At 47.7% G+C, this 17,138-nt stretch overlaps 1 protein-coding gene across 2 annotated transcripts in view; it reads right to left on the minus strand.

Annotated features, from left to right (window-relative positions):
* LOC140428115 (H(+)/Cl(-) exchange transporter 4) overlaps window positions 1–16,415 on the minus strand; it is a 125,768-nt gene extending 109,353 nt beyond the window's left edge. The window contains exon 1 of one of the 2 annotated variants that reach the window (XM_072514191.1): window positions 16,310–16,415. The gene's annotated coding sequence lies outside the window, so the exon portion shown is untranslated. Of the gene's footprint in view, window positions 1–787; window positions 1,115–16,309 lie in introns of those variants that run through there. The other variant, XM_072514192.1, reaches the window with a different exon arrangement.
* Between the last annotated feature and the right edge of the window lie 723 nt (window positions 16,416–17,138).

Here is a 17,138-nt window from a genome sequence, read left to right on the forward strand (position 1 = left end):
AAAGCAGCCCAGCAAGTTCCTCCGATGACTCAGATATTCACTGGTTAACAGGAACCAAATAAATCCGCTTGAAACATCAAGGCCCTGAGATTAGAAACCCGAACAGACAAATGTCTGAAATTCTTCTCCACTTCTCTTTCAGAGGCGCCATTAACCACTTCAAGATAACTGGGTTATTGTGTCCACAAAGATAACAAGAAGAGGAATGTTTTTGGATTCTGGTACCAATGGTGAAAGCTCAGGACCAGGTACTAAATTTGAAAAGAAATCCCAAGCACCTCTCTGTACCACCCTGCCAGTAACTTAAAACAGCTGACTATACAATCGCAAACCTAAAACTCCCCGCCTGCTGTTCAAATCTCCCTTTCACTCCTCCCTATCTCTGTAACCTTCTACAGCCCTACAATCAGGGGGCGGCACGGTGACAGTGGTTACTACACACAGTGGTTACTCATAGCGCCAGGGTCCCAGGTTCGATTCCCGGCTTGGGTCACTGTCTGTGTGGAGTTTGCACGTTCTCCCCGTGTCTGCGTGGGTTTCCTCCTCGTGCTCGGGTTTCCTCTCACAAGATGTGCAATTTAGGTGGGGTTATGGGATTACAGGGATAGGGCGGTGAGTGGGCCAAGGTAGGGTGCTCTGTCAGAGGGTCTGTCCAGACTCCATTCGCCGAATAGCCTCCTTCTGCACTGTAAGAATTCTATTTTATTGTTCTATCCTTTGAGATCCTGCATTCTTCTGTATCCGAGACTGCCTTTGCACCATCATTGGTTCCCAAGCCTTCACCTACCTGGACCTGGAGCTCTGGAATTCCCCTTCTTAAAGCTCTCAGCCGTTCTTCCTCCTTTAATACTCTCCTTAAACCCCACTGCTGAGATAACAGCCGGGATTCTCCGATTCGAGTTCGCCCCGTTACTGCTGCCAGCGAGGACGGACAATGTGATGCACAGCCAAACCTCTATTCACTGCAGCAGGAGAGGAGAACACTGCCAGCATGAATGGATGGAGAATCCCTCCCCACCTTTCTTGTAGTCCATTGTAATGTCTTCTTTCTTTCACTAGGTGTACATTTTATACCCATGTACATTCCTGTGCAGCGCCTTAGAATGTTTTATCAAATTAAAGTGCTATACAAATGCAAGAATTGTGGTAGGAATTTCTAAAGCTATCAGAGATCATTGAGCAGAGTTTCACTGCTGTAACTGAGTGAAAAGACTTGCAGAGGTAGACACAGAGCTTGGATTTTTTCCCGACTTAACAATGAGATCAATGCCCCTTTAACCATGCTTGCCTGGTTGCAATATTGCCAAAGATGCATGCAACACTAATTTTACATAATGGCTGGAGCAAGGGACAACATTTCGATGTTGCTACGCAACAGCACTTGCAATCAATGATTCTGATGCCCGACTTGTCTTTTGTTAATGCTGGTGCTGAAACGCAGGCATGAGTGGTTTCAGACTGAGGCTGCGATGTCTCGGAACTAACAGAAAGCAACACCACAATTTCAAAAACGCGTCCAAAATGCTTTTATTTATCACATCTGTCACCTTGTGGCTTATATAAATTGGTAAAATATTGAAGAGCCTAAACTGTTAATCAGCCGCATTCCCGAGGAGTATGGGAAGCCAGCAGCCATTCAGCAATCATGCTTCAAAGCATTCGTCATGTTTGATATAAGTGACTGCTCCAGTATTATCATCCAACAATCTGCATTTGATTTGGGGAACAAATATTGCCCAAAGTGGAAGTTAAGCAATCCTCCACAGTATGCATTCAATTCAGTACATAAAAACGCAAAGCAAATCTCTTTATCACGCTCCCATTCATTGCTGCCCGTCTTTGTTCAGACTCCTGGGGGGTGAATTCTTTTCCCAAGTGACAAGGGCTGACACAAAGGCAGAGTGCAAGCTAATAAGATGCACAGCAGTGGCTGAGGAATCTAGTCAATACCAGAATGGCCACTAAAAGTGGCTTAATGCAAGGTAAGAATCTACGTATGCATACTGTATTCACTGCTTAGGATGTGGCCTATCCTACGTCAGGGAAAGGAAACACAGATTGGGTGGAAGCTTTGCAGAACACCTCCAATCAGTTCACAAGCCCAGCCCTGAGCTTCCAGTCACCTGTGTTATCATCCTAGACCGAATCCCCAAATTTTTGGTAAGATCCAGTGAGTGACCAATACCTTTTGTTTAAAGTAGACAGAAATTTGAGATTCAAGACACTTGCTTAAAGAATCAAGCCACATGACCAGAGGTTTTGAACGTACAACAAAAAACTTCACAGTACAAGGTTGAAAAGATAAAATAATTTACAATATCTATCTTATACTCTAACATTCAGGGTTAATATGAGGAATATGTGAATTAACAGGCAAACTATGGTCAAACACCCCATGTGCGCAATAATTAGCAAATACAACCAAGGCAGATTCCTTGGATTTCTCAGCAAACCTTTCCAAACTTTTCACTTTCAAAGATCAAGCCTCTGAATTTTCCCTAAGCTGTTCCAACTCAGACTGCCTCAATGACTGCACATCTCCCAGGGTTTCAATCTCATTTCCTGAGACTCTATTCCCTTAGATTTCCGCATATGCACTCCAGTCTATATTTCCTGGCATACTGTCAGCTTTTTAATATCCGACTAGCTTCACTAAGCTAACACTGTCTATGGATACTGCTAAGCTCCAATCTCCCAGACTTCTCCTTGGTCCTTTCTGCACAGAACTACCAAAAGACTGAGACTTGTCTTGAGCCAGCTAACAGCAACAATTTTGCTGCCTAGAGCCCAGGATTCTCTGAAATCTCTGCTAAGTGTTGATGCCGGCGTAAACACCAGAGTGGTTCACGCTTGCATCAAAGGGTCAGAAAGCGCAGCGATTCTGCGCGCAACAAAGGGCCAGCACGGGCGCGACTGGAAGCGTGGGGGTGTGGCCCCAGACTGGCATTAGAGTCGCGGCGCGTGACGCACAACTGGTTGACACTTTTTTCTAGCAGGTTGAAATGAAGTCGGCACGGGACTTCTGCCCATCCGGGCCGCAGTATGGTTAGGGGCCCTGAGAATCGCACGGCGGGGCACCCTAGGCGATTCTCCGGCCCCACCAGCCGCGTTCGTGTGGTTTTGGACCTTGGGAAAATCGCGTCCCGGCGTCAGACCGGTGTCACGGCCCATCTCGGCATAAACTCCGATTCTCCGAGCCGGCACAGGCTCGAAGAATCCCAGCCGGTCATCTCCAATTCTCCAACTAAGTGAGCCCACATGCTGTTTTTATATGACCAATCTGCATATTAAAATCCTACGTCACCTCCAATACTCTTCAAACTGCTTTCGTTGCATTAATCCCACTTTCTACAGTTAAACTTTAATCTTCCAAGAACTAAAAATTACTTCAAAAACATTACCATGAACAATGAACCAGGTATGTATAACATCTGTCATTTTAATTCCCCCTCCCACTGCTACTCTGACCTCTGCATCCACAAGTCTCTACACTGTTCCATTGAAGTTCAGCATAAGCTCCAGGAACATCAACTCATTCATTGATTAGGCACTTCCAAACTCAACATTGTGTTCAACAATTGCAGATCAGAACCACTGCTCCCAATTTCATTTTCATTTTGGGAGCCAGCTATCGGTGATGATTCTGATCTTCACATTCGCACTTCATCTGGACCGATTTTCTTCTTTGCTTTTCCGTTGCACCATCATCCCTTTTTCTCAAATAATCTTTCCCGCCTCCGCCATATCGCACGCCTTCCATTTTCTTCTTGCCTTCCCGCTCCACTTTTGCTGCCTCTGTACTTGCCTAACAGTGGTTACCACTTTAATGTTTTCCAGATGCTGTCTCAACTGCTGAGTAATTACAGCATTTTCAGTTTTTTTAAAAAAATATTTTTACAGGCATTTCCCCCCCCCTCTCTTTTCCGCTCTCCCTCTTCCTCCCCTCCTTTCCTTTGTGTTTTCCGCCGTGTTTGCCTTGTGGGGGGGGGCGTCTTCCACCCCCTGCCCTCACTCTGCGGTGTTCCCTTCATTTCCCTCAGGTTCCCTCCTCTCTTCCTGCCCCCGGGTTTTATTATGCATCACTGCCACCTGGTTTCAAAATTCACGTGAAGAAGACTGCATTATATTGGAACTGAAGAATGAGCAAGATACCAATTAAAAGGCAGATGTGGGAGGCACATAAACTTAGTGAAAAGTAAAGGAAGGCAGCAGTCATCAAAAGCCTGTGCCAGCCAGAGATTCTGTTTGTGTGTGATTAACAATCGCAGATTGTGACTTTGCTCTTTCTCAGAGTTTCCGTTTTCCAAATATTTTGAAAAAATTTAATGCAGAACATTACAGAGGAAGAAACCATTTTCCGTAGCAGTGAATAAAATAGGTGTGCACTTTTTACTTGCACAATATCAAAACAAAAATTTGCATAAAATCTTACAATTTTTAAATGTAAGAATGTAGGTAACAGGACCCCGGTTATCATTTTTAGTCAGACCTAGTTCGGGTCTATAAGGGAACTGGTTTAACGTCACTGAGTTTGTTGCTGATACAAAGTTAGGTAGGAGGGTAAGTGATAAGGAGTATGTCAAGAATCCATAGGATATATATGATATACAGGTTGAGTGATGGGTAAGAACATTGCATGGAATATAATGAGGGAAAGAGTGAAATTATCCACTTTGCGAGGGGAAAAATAAAATTAAAAACTTTTTTGTGTTAGACTAGGAAATGTTAGTAACAGAGGGAGCTGGGTGTCCTTGTACACAAATCACCAAAAGTTAACATTCAGCGAAGACGGAGAATTTGGCGCTCAACCATTCACTGCAGCAGGACCGGAGTATTTAAACCAATGTGGCAGGGGGATGGGAACCAATGCAGGAAGTCAGAGGGAAGTAAAAAGGGGCCAGAAACAAAAAGCAGTAAGGGGGGGAAAGTGTAAGGCAGAGAAGCCATAGTCAAAAATCAAAGAGGGCCACAGTACAGGGTGCAGTGACTGAGGAGAGTGTGAAAGGGGAGGTGGTCAATGCAGGATTGAGGGTGTTGTACCTAAATGCGCGCAGTATACGGAACAAAGTAAATGAGCTTGTTGCGTACATTGAAATTGGCCGGTACGATGTTGAGGGCATCACAGAGATGTGGCTGCAAGGGGATCAAGGCTGGTGTCCTATCGAAAGGACAGGCAGATGGGCAAAGGGGGCGGGATTGCATTGTTAGTAAGGATTGACGTTAAATCAATAGAGAGGAGCGATATAGATCAGAAGGCATAGAATCTCTGTGGGTAGAGTTGAGGAATCGCAAAGGTAAAAATACCCTGATGGGAGTTATGTACAGGCCCCTTAGCAGTAGTCAGGATGTGGGGCAGAAAATAAATCAGGAGATAGAAAAGGCATGTAAAAAAGGCAATATAACAATAATCATGGAGGACTTCAATATGCAGGTGAACTGGGAAAATCAGGGGCGCGATTCTCTGACCCCCCACCGGGTCGGAGAATCGCCGGGGGCCGGAATGAATCCCGCCCCCGCCGTGTCCCGAATTCTCCGCCACCGGAGATTCGGCGGGGGCGGGAATCGCGCCACGCCGGTCGGCGGAAATCTCCCAGCGATTCTCCGGTCCGCGATGGGCTGAAGTCCCGCTGCTGTCAACCCACGCCAGCCGGCGTGGATTGATCCGCCTTTCGAACGGCGGGACAAGGCGGCGCGGGCGGGCTCCGTGGTCCTGGAGGGGGCACGGAGCGATCTGGCCCCGGGGGGTGCCCCCACAGTGGCCTGGCCCGCGATCGGGGCCCACCGATCCGCTGGCGGGCCTGTGCCATGGGGGGCTCTCTTTTCCTTCCGCCTTCGCCATGGTCTCCACTACGGCGGAGGCGGAAGAGACCCCCTCCACTGCGCATGCGCGGGGATGCCATGAGCGGCCACTGACACTCCCGCGCATGCGCCGCACGGCAAAGTCATTTCCGCGCCAGCTGGCGGGGCACCAAAGGCCTTTCCCGCCAGCTGGCGGGGCGGGGCACCAAAGGCCTTTCCCGCCAGCTGGCGGGGCGGAAATCAGTCCTGCGCGGACCTAGCCCCTCAAGGTGAGGGCTCCGCCCCCCAAGATGCGGAGAATTCCGCACCTTTGGGGCGGCGCGATGCCGGACTGATTTTGGCGCCGGTCGGCGGACATCGTGCTGATTGCGGAGAATCCCGCCCATGGTTAGTAGTGGATCCCAAGAAAAGGAATTTGTGGAATGTCTAAGAGATAGTTTTTTGGAGCAGCTTGTGACAGAGTCTACAAGGGAACAGGCATTTCTGAATTTGGTGATGTGTAATGAGGCAGACTTGATTAGGGAACTTAAGGTGTAGAAACCCTTAGGGAGCAGTGACCACAATATGATAGAATTTACCCTGCAGTTTGAGAGGGAGAAATTGGAATCAGATGTAATGGTATTACAATTAAATACAAAGACATGAGGGAGGAGCTGGCCAGATTGATTGGAAAATGAGCCTAGCAGGGAAGACATTGGAACAGCAATGGCAGGAGTTTTTGGGAGTTATGAGGGAGGCACAACAGAAATTCATCCCAAGGCGGAGGAAACATGCTAAGGGGAGGACAAGACATCCATGGCTGATGCGGGATGTCAAGGACAGCATAAAAGCTAAAGAAAAAGCATACAAAGTGGTGAGCATTGGTGGGAAGCCAGAGGATTGGGAAGCCTTTAAAAGCGAGCAGAGGACAACTAAAAAAGCAATCAGGGGGGAGAAGATGAAGTACGAGTGCAAGCTAGCTGGTAATATAAAGGGAGATAGGAAGAGGTTTTTTTCAATATATAAAAGGTAAGAGAGAGGCAAAAATAGACATTAGACCACTGAAAAATGTGGCTGGAAAAGTAATAATAGGAAACAAAGAAATGGCAGAAGAATTGAATAGTTATTTTGCATCAGTCTTCATGGTAGAAGACACCAGTGGGATGCCAGAGCTCCAGGAGAACCGGGGGCAGCGGTGAGTGCAGTGACCATTACTAAGGAGAAGGTTCTGGGGAAACTGAAAGGTCTGAAGGTGGATAAGTCACCTGGACCGGATGGACTACACCCCAGAGTCCTAAAAGAGATAGCTGAGGAAATTGTGGAGGCATTAGTGATGATTTTTCAGGAATCACTGGAGGCAGGAAGGGTCCCAGAGGACTGGAAAGATGCTAATGTAACAAACTGTTGAAGAAGGGAGGGAGGCAGAAGATGGGAAATTATAGGTCGGTTAGCCTGACTTCAGTCATTGGTAAGATTTTAGAGTTTGTTATTAAAGATGAGATGGCGAAGTACTTGGAAGTGCATGGTAAAATAGGACTGAGTCAGTACGGCTTTGTCAAAGGGAGGCCGTGTCTGACAAATATGTTCGCGTTCTTTGAGGAGGTAACAAGGAAATTAGACAAAGGAGAACGAGTGGACGTGATTTATTTAGATTTCCAGAAGGCCTTTGACAAGGTGCCGCATAGGAGACTGTTCAATAAGTTAAGAGCCCATGGTGTTAAGGGTAAGATCGTGGCATGGATAGGGGATTGGCTGACTGGCAGAAGGCAGAGAGTGGGGATAAAGGGGTCTTTTTCAGGATGGCAGCCGGTGGCTAGTGGTGTGCCTCAGGGGTCACTGCTGGGACCACAACTTTTCACAATATACGTTAATGATCTGGAAGAAGGTACTGAAGGCACTGTTGCTAAGTTTGCAGATGATACAAAAATCTGTAGAGTGGCAAGTAGTATTGAGGAAGCAGGGGGGCTGCAGAAGGACTTGGACAGGCTAGGAGAGTGGACAATGAAATGGCAGATGGAATACAATGTGGAAAAGTGTGAGGTTATGCACTTTGGAAGGAGGAATTTAGGCATAGACTATTTTCTAAATGGGGAAATGCTTAGGAAATCAGAAGCACAAAGGGTTTTGGGAGTCCTTGTTCACGATTCACTTAAGGTTAACGTGCAGGTTCAGTTGGCAGTTAAAAAGGCAAATGCAATGTTAGCATTCATGTCAAGAGGGCCAAGAGGGCTAGAATACAAGATCAGGGGTGTACTTCTGAGAATGTATAAGGCTCTGGTCAGACCCCATTTGGAGTAATGAGAGCAGTTTTGGGCCCCGTATCTAAGGAAGGATGTGCTGGCCTTGGAAAGGGTCCAGAGGAGGTTCACAAAAATGGGGCGAAATTCTCCCCCAACGGCCGATGTCCGCCGACTGGCGCCAAACACGGCGCCAATCAGACGGGCATCGCGCCGGCCCAAAGGTGCGGAATGCTCCGTATCTTTGGTGGCCTAGCCCCAACATTGAGGGGCTAGGCCGACGCCGGAGGGATTTCCGCCCCGCCAGCTGGCGGAAATGGCGTTTGTAGCCCCGCCAGCTGGCGCGGAAATGCGGCGCATGCGCGGGAGCGTCAGTGGCCGCTGTCAGTTTCCTGCGCATGCGCAGTGGGGAGAGTCTCTTCCGCCTCCGCCATGGTGGAGGCCGTAGCGGAGGCGGAAGGGAAAGAGTGCCCCCACGGCACAGGCCCGCCCGCGGATCGGTGGGCCCCGATCGCGGGCCAGGCCACCGTGGGGGCACCCCCCGGGGACCAGGAGCCCGCCCACGCCGCCTGGTCCCGCCGGTAAATACCAGGTTTGATTTACGCCGGCGGGACAGGCAATTTCTGGGCGGGACTTCAGCCTATCCGGGCCGGAGAATCCAGCGGGCGGTCCCGCCAACCGGTGCGGCTGATTCCCGCCCCCGCCCAATCTCCGGTACCGGAGACTTCGGCGGGGGCGGGGGCGGGATTCACGGCAGCCTACGGCCATTCTCCGACCCGGCGGGGGGTCGGAGAATGACGCCCCTGATCCCTGGAATGAAGAACTTGTCGTATGAGGAACAGTTGAGGACTCTGGGTCTGTACTCTTTGGAGTTTAGAAGGATGAGGGGGGAATCTTATTGAAACTTACAGGATACTGCGAGGCCCGGATAGAGTGGACGTGGAGAGGATGTTTCCACTTGTAGGGGCTTGTAGGGGCCCCACTTGTATAGGGGCTGGTTAGCACAGTGGGGTAAACAGGTGGCTTGTAATGCAGAACAAGGCAGCAGCGCGGGTTCAATTCCCATACTGGCCTCTCCGAACAGGCGCCGTCATGTGGCGACTAGGGGCTTTTCACAGTAACTTCATTGAAGCCTACTTGTGACAATAAGTGATTATTATTATTGTAGGAGAAACTAGAACCAGAGGACATCATCTCAGACTAAAGGGACGATCCTTTAAAACAGAGATGAAGAGGAATTTCTGCAGCCAGAGGGTGGTGAATCTGTGGAATTCTTTGCCGCAGAAGGCTGTGGAGGCCAAATCACTGAATGTCTTTAAGACAGAGATAGATAGGTTCTTGATTAATAAGGGGATCAGGGGTTATGGAGGGAAGGCAGGAGAATGGGGTGAGTAAAAATATCAGCCATGATTGAATGGCGGAGCAGACTCGACGGGCCGAGTGGCCTAATTCTGCTCCTTTGTCTTATGGTCTTATGGAGAATCCCGCTGCTGTAAATGGACAGAGGATCCTGCCCCATACCTGGAAAAACGCATACTGTTCAGGTATCCTTATGTAAAGATGGATATACTTGTCTTAGATGGAGAACAACAAAGGTTCACTAGACTAATTCCAGTGATGAGGGGATTAGTCTAAGAGGAGAGATTAAGCAGATTAGGGTCCCAGGTTCGATTCCGGCTTGGGTCACTGTCTGTGCGGAGTCTGCACATCCTCCCCGTGTGTGCGTGGGTTTCCTCCGGGTGCTCCGGTTTCCTCCCACAGTCCAAAGATGTGCAGGTTAGGTGGATTGGCCATGATAAATTGCCCTTAGTGTCCAAAATTGACCTTAGTGTTGGGTGGGGTTACTGGGATAGGGTGGAGGTGTTGACCTTGGGTAGGTTGCTCTTTCCAAGAGCCGGTGCAGACTTGATGGGCCGAATGGCCTCCTTCTGCACTGTAAATTCTATGATAATCTATGATAATGTATGATATATCCTAGAATTTACAAGAATGAACAGCGGTCAAATTGGAGTGTATAGCATTCTTGAGAGGGTCGATGTTGGGAGGATGTTTCCTCTGGAATAGAGTCGAGAACTAGGAGTCACCGTATCAGAATAAGATTGATCATTTAGAGCTGAGCTGAGGTGAAATATCTTCAAAGAGTTCTGTGTCATTGGAATTCCCCACCCCGAGAGAGCTCCAGACAGTGAGTGAGTCATTTGAGTATATTTAAGATAGAGATCTATAGATCTTTGAATACTGGTAACTGTGCGGAAGGTTGAGGTAGATGATCAGCTATAATCTTTTTGATTATGCCAAAAAGCTGACACTACTGCCCCTATTTCTTCTGGTCTTCTAGGCCCCCACAAAAATAATCTTGGTCACTGCCACCTTGGGACCATTTTCCCTGCAAGTTATCTTGCTGGTGGCAGCTCTGGTCCTGTTTTCAGGCTTCAATCTGGTGAGCTGCAGCAGGACACACCTGCTTGGCATTCCACCGGTCGCCCGCTGAATTTGAATGAGGCCAGGACTGTGAGTTCACCCATCCCGATCAGCCCCACACTCTGCTCATTACCGAACCTAATGATTTCCTCTTGCATAATTAAATATTTTCACTTCCCACCGCTTTCTCTGAAAATTCCTTCCAAATGTTGCAATTTTTAATATCAGTCTTAATATGGCCTTTTCTCATTTGGACCTAAATATAATTTTCCTGTATTTTCTATTTATTTTACAATATAACCTTTTCCATAACATTTACAATTTTGCACCCATCTCTCAGACTCCTCCTTTCAACGTGAGAGACCCAAGACCCTCCAAAAAACAAAATACTGCAGAAAAGAAAGAGAAAGTTGAGTGCTGGAAATATTCAGCAGCATCCGTGTGGGCAGGAAAAGTGTCAATGTTTCAGATAGATGACCTTTCACCAGAGCTGGAGAGCTGAAAGGTCACTGGCCCAAAAAGCGAACTCTATTTTCTCTCTCCACAGATGTTGCCAGACCTGCTGAGTATTTCCAGCAATTTTTATTTTTTTTCCCTCCAGCCTTTCCTCATAACTCAAAGCTGTAAGGTGAATGAATCAGCATTGAGGCTCCTTTCTGTGCTGCACTGGTGTTTGAGTGACTAGAACTGGACACAACATTTATGGTGGGGTCTGACCAGAGCTTCCTGTATTCTGCCATTTTGGGCATGTAGTTCACCATGTTGGCTTTATTATTAGTTCCCTGTACTGGTTGGACATGTTGTGGTTTCTGAGCTGACGCTGAGCACCTTCACAGGAGCACATTTTGGGTGAGCTTTACTCTTGGTTGAGTTCATAAAGTTCCCACAATGATTTGTCGGAGAAAATGTGGCAACAGGTTGGCTCCCTAACCTCTAGGTCACGGATGCCACAAGGAATAGAAACTCTTTTTCTTTTAGCGTATTTTCACAGACTTTTTTTCCTTTTGGGGAATTGTGGAGAAAGATTCCTGAGCTTATTATTAGCCTGTTGAACCCTGTTATGAACATTCCTTTTGTGACCAATGAGTCCTGGCAGTGGACCTGAACACGGAGCTTCTAGTGCGGCTGTAGGGGCACCACCACTGCTCCACAAGGTCCCCTATGCTCAATAAATGAGCTGGTGGAAAAGGATAAAATGGCTACAGAGGAAGTAGCTCCCCTTACTAAAAACATCAATGTGAGCCCCAGGAGTCGGCAAGCTGGATTCAGCTCAGAAGTAAAGTAATAAAAGTAAAGTCGCCATAGTCCCAGATGACCAGAGGCTGCATTCCCCTTTGTGGGGGCGAGCTGACTGGTGGCGATTTAACCTGAGGATCACCTCAGGTGAGGGGCAAGGTTGAGAAGGTGCGCCTTCATGAATAACCTCAGTCGGTACAGGAATTGAGCCTGTGCTGTTGGTATCACTGGAGGGCGGCACGGTAGCACAGTGGTAAGTACTGTTCTTTCATGGAACCAGGGTCCCTGGTTCGATTCCCAGCTTGGGTCGCTGCCTGTGCGGAGTCCGCACGCTCTCCCTGTGTCTGCGTGGGTTTCCTCCGGGTGCTCCGGTTTCCCCCCCACAAGTCCCGAAAGACGTGCTGTTAGATGAATTGGACATTCTCCCTCTGTGTACCCGAACAGGTGCCAGAATGTGGCGACTCGGGGCTTTTCACAGTAACTTCATTGCAATGTAAGCCTACTTGTGACAATGAAGATTATTTTTTTTAAATTTAATTATTAATTATCATGAACCAGCTGTCCAGCCAACTGAGATAAACATGAGAATCACCACATGTCAGGTGAAGAGTCAGGTTGAGAAGGTGGAGTCTTCAGGCCTCAGCCAGTATGTGGATTAAACCCACACTTGCTGTTGGCTTAGCTCTGCATCAGAAACCAGCTATCCAGCCAACTGAGCTAAACCGGCCCCCCTGTTCAGAGAGGGAGCGCTGGATCGAAACAAAAGATGTAAAATTCTGAATCTCTGCCCACCAATCCAGGCAGGCTTCATGTTTGCTGGAGGACAGGGGGCATTGTCTGAAAATAGAGCAATTGCAACAACTAGCAATAAAAAAATAAGACAAAAATTGATAGCCATGAAGAAAAAGCATAGAACATAGAACAGTACAGCACAGAACAAGCCCTTCGGCCCTCAATGTTGTGCCGAGCTTTGTCCGAAACCAAGATCAAGCTATCCCACTCCCTGTCATTCTGATGTGCTCCATGGGCCTAACCAATAACTGCTTGAAAATTCCTAAAGTGTCCGACTCCACTATCACAGCAGGCAGTCCATTCCACACTCTAACCACTCTCTGAGTAAAGAACCTACCTCGGACATCCCTCCTATACCTCCCATTCTGAACCTTATAGTTATGCCCCCTTGTAACAGCTACATCCACCCGAGGAAATAGTCTCTGAACGTCCACTCTATCTAGCCCCCTCATCATCGTATAAACCTCTATTATTCGCTTCTCATCCTCCTTCGCTCCAATGAGAAAAGCCCTAGCTCCCTCAACCTTTCCTCATAAAACCTACCCTCCAATCCAGGCAGCATCCTGGTAAATCTCCTTTGCACCCTTTCCAATGCGGCCACATCCTTCCTATAATGAGGTGACCAGGACTGCACACAATACTCCAAATGTGGTCTCACCAGGGTCCTGTACAGTTGCAGCATAACCCCAAGGCTCTTAAACTCAAGCCCCCTGGTAATAAACGCTAACACACTATAGGCCTTCTTCACGGCTCTATCCACTTGAGTGGCAACCTTCAGAGATCTGTGGACATGAACCCCAAGATCTCTCTGTTCCTCCACATTCCTCAGAACCCTGCCGTTGACCCTGTAATCCGCATTCAAATTTGTCCTACCAAAATGAATCACCCCACATTTAACAGCGTTAAACTCCATCTGCCATTTTTCAGCCCAGCTCTGCATCCTATCAATATCTCTTTGCAGCCTACAACAGCCCTCGACCTCATCCGCTACTCCACCAATCTTGGTGTCATCAGCAAATTTACTGACCCACCCTTCAGCCCCATCCTCCAAGTCATTGATAAAAATCACAAATAGCAGAGGACCCAGCACTGATCCATGTGGTACACCGCTGGTAACTGGTCTCCAGTTTGAAAATTTTCCATCCACCACCACCCTCTGTCTTCTATGTGATAGCCAGTTACTTATACAATTGGCCAAATTTCCCTCTATCCCACACCTCCTTACTTTCTTCATGAGCTGACCATGGGGAACCTTATCAAACGCCTTACTGAAATCCATGTATACGACATCAACTGCTCTACCTTCATCTGCACACTTAGTTACCTCCTCAAAGAATTCAATCAAATTTGTGAGGCAAGACTTAGCCTTCACGAATCCGTGTTGACTATCCCGGATTAAGCTGCATCTTTCCAAATGGTCATTAATCCTATCCTTCAGGACCCTTTCCATTAACTTACCGACCACCAAAGTAAGACTAACCGGCCTATAATTACTAGGGTCATTCCTATTCCCTTTCTTGAACAGAGGAACAACATTCACCACTCTCCAGTCCTCTGGCACTATCCCCGTGGACAGTGAGGACCCAAAGATCAAAGCCAAAGGCTCTGCAATCTCATCCCTTGCCTCCCAAAGAATCCTGGGATATATCCCATCTGGCCCAGGGGACTTGTCGACCCTCAGGTTTTTCAAAATTGCTAATACATCTTCCCTCAGAACATCTACCTCCTCCAGCCTACCCGTCTGGATCACATTCTCATCCTCAAAAACATAGCCTCTCCTCGGTGAACACTGAAGAAAAGTATTCATTCAACGTTTCTCCTATCTCTTCTGACTCCATGCACAAGTTCCCACTACTGTCCTTGACCAGCCCTAACCTCACCCTGGTCATTCTTTTATTTCTCACATAAGAGTAAAAAGCCTTGGGGTTTTCCTTGATCCGACCCGCCAAGGAGTTCTCATGCCCTCTCCTAAGCCCTTTTTTTAAGCTCATTCCTTGCTACCTTGTAATCCTCAAACGAACCAACTGAACCTGGTTTTCGCATCCTTACATACGCTTCTTTTTTCCTCTTGACAAGACATTCAACCTCTTTTGTGAACCATGGTTCCCTCACACGGCCATTTCCTCCCTGCCTGACAGGGGCATACCTATCATGGACACGCAGTATTTATTCCTTGAACAAGCTCCACTTTTCATTTGTGCCTTTCCCTGACAGTTTCTGTTCCCATCTTATGCTCCCTAATTCTTGCCTAATCGCATCATAATTACCCCTCCACCAATTATAAAACTTGCCCTACCGTATGGCCCTATCCCTCTCCATTGCAATAGTGAAAGTGGTGTCTATCTCCAAAGTGCTCTCCCACAAACAAACCTAACACTTGGCCCGGTTCATTACCCAGTACCAAATCCAACGTGGCCCCGCCTCTTGTCGGCCTATCCACATATTGTGTGAGGAAACCCTCCTGCACACACTGTACAAAAACTGCCCCATCCGAACTGTTCGACCTATAGAGGTTCCAATCAATATTTGGAAAGTTAAAGTCACCCATGACAGCTACCCTGAGACCTCCACACCTATCCATAATCTGCTTTGCAATTTCTTCCTCCATATCTCTATTACTATTTGGGGGCCTATAGAAAACTCCTAACAACGTGACCGCTCCTTTCCTATTTCTAACTTCAGCCCACACTACCTCAGTAGGCAGATCCCTCTCGAACTGCCTTTCAGCAGCCGTTAAACTATCCTTGATTAACAATGCTACTCCTCCACCTCTTTTACCACCTTCCCTACTCTTACTGAAACATCTATACCCCGGAACGTCCAACAACCATTCCTGTCACTGTTCTAACCATGTCTCCATAATGGCCACATCGTAGTCCCAGGTACCAATCCACGCTCCAAGTTCACTTACCTTATTCCTGATGCTCCTTGCATTAAAGTAGACACACTTCAACCCACCTTCCTGCCGGTACACTCCTGCCACCTTGATACCTTCCTCAGTACCTTACTACTCTGAACACTAGCTTATGGACTACAGCTAGTTTTCCCATCCCCCTGACAAATTAGTTTAACCCGGCCCCCCCACCCCCAAAGAGCCGTAGGAAACTTTCCTCCCAGGATATTGGTGCCCCGCTGGTGCCATCCTAAATCACACATTTCTCAAAATAAATGGTTTGTTGCTCAGAGAGAAAAAAATTGCAACTGCAGTGCATTTTTACAGTTAAGGTTTAATTTCCTGACTGCCTTTTAAACTGAGGAGGTCCAGGGATGGACATTGTCATCCGCAAATCTATACCCAGCAGATATTTTGCTGGGTTTGCTTTCCGCCCCGCCTCCTCCCCAAAAACACAGATTGAATTGTCATTCCGCAGCTCCTCCGCTGAGCGTCCAGGGATTTTATCGCAAACGGGTCCTTTTTAGCAACACCATTGCGGAATTTCTTCCTTGAATTTCACTTCCGTTGCACGCTACGCAATGATTATATTGCTGGCTGGAATGATCAGCCTGGAAAAACACACCATACTCTGGAGACAGTGAGCTGCAGATCCATTTCCCGCCCCATCCTAGCCCCTGTCAGCAGGGCAGCCCCTCTGCCAGCGCACAGTGCCGGCTCACGCTGCTAACAGGACCACTGCTGCAGTCTGCACAGCTTCGCACAGCCCTGCTCGCACACAAATGGCTTGACAAGTGCAAATCGTTTGGTGTGCCTGCTGCATTTGAGTCCCTCGTCAGTCAAAAGACCAATCCGCCGGTGGTATCACTTAAGCAGCAATTATTTATCTGTTTGGCTGGAATTTTGGCACAGGGATGTTTCAGCCGGCGCCACACAGCTGTTTCTTTCCTACCTGCACTGCCACACTGCCTACAGCTGACTGCTGCCTTCTCCTGACCAGGGAACAGCTGGGAAAGCCGCGATGTCACCAACAGGAAAGAGTAATAATCACATGACTTTGTGCGAAGCTGTCAATTCCAGGAATAGACCTGGAAACCCAGCTCAAGGTATTCTGTCACATTGCAGCAAATGCTAAAATGCTGCTGCGTGCTCCCAGTCTGCCAACAATAAACATTTTGGCAGGTCTTTCAAGAAATGCAATTCTTTTACATGATATGCAAATGTCTGTGTAAGTAATTAAATTCCAGGCTGTGGCAGGGATTGTTCTGGCAGATCTGTAAATGAAGCAGTGTTCTTTTGCATCTAATCTCAGCATTCAGTGAAGATATAAATCAACGCCCACGGTGAAAGGAATAGGTTCAACGTTTGCACATGGCAGGAAGCACAGAAATATAATAGACAAAGAGGTGAATGGTGCCAGACCGCAGGAAGACATGGGCAGACTGGTACAGCGGACAGATACATGGACAGACAGGTACAGTGGACAGACAGCTGGACCGACTGGTTGTGGTAAGCCACTGTTGCACCTCTATTAGGTGATGTAAGGTAGGACCTGTACTACAGGTACATTGGTAGTCCCTGCCTGCTGGCTCCGCCCAGTAGGCGGAGTATAAATATGTGTGTCCTCCATGCTGCAGCCATTTCACCAGCTGCTGTGGGAGGCCACGCATCTTAGAGCAATAAAGCCTCAGTTGTACCCAACTTAAGTCTTTGTGCAATTGATTGTGCATCAATTCATTGCTCTAAGATTTTCAAAAGGTGGACCTCCGTATCAAACCGGA

Source organism: Scyliorhinus torazame, chromosome 8 (genome assembly GCF_047496885.1).
Source record: "Scyliorhinus torazame isolate Kashiwa2021f chromosome 8, sScyTor2.1, whole genome shotgun sequence".
NCBI classification, from domain to species: Eukaryota; Metazoa; Chordata; class Chondrichthyes; order Carcharhiniformes; family Scyliorhinidae; genus Scyliorhinus; species Scyliorhinus torazame.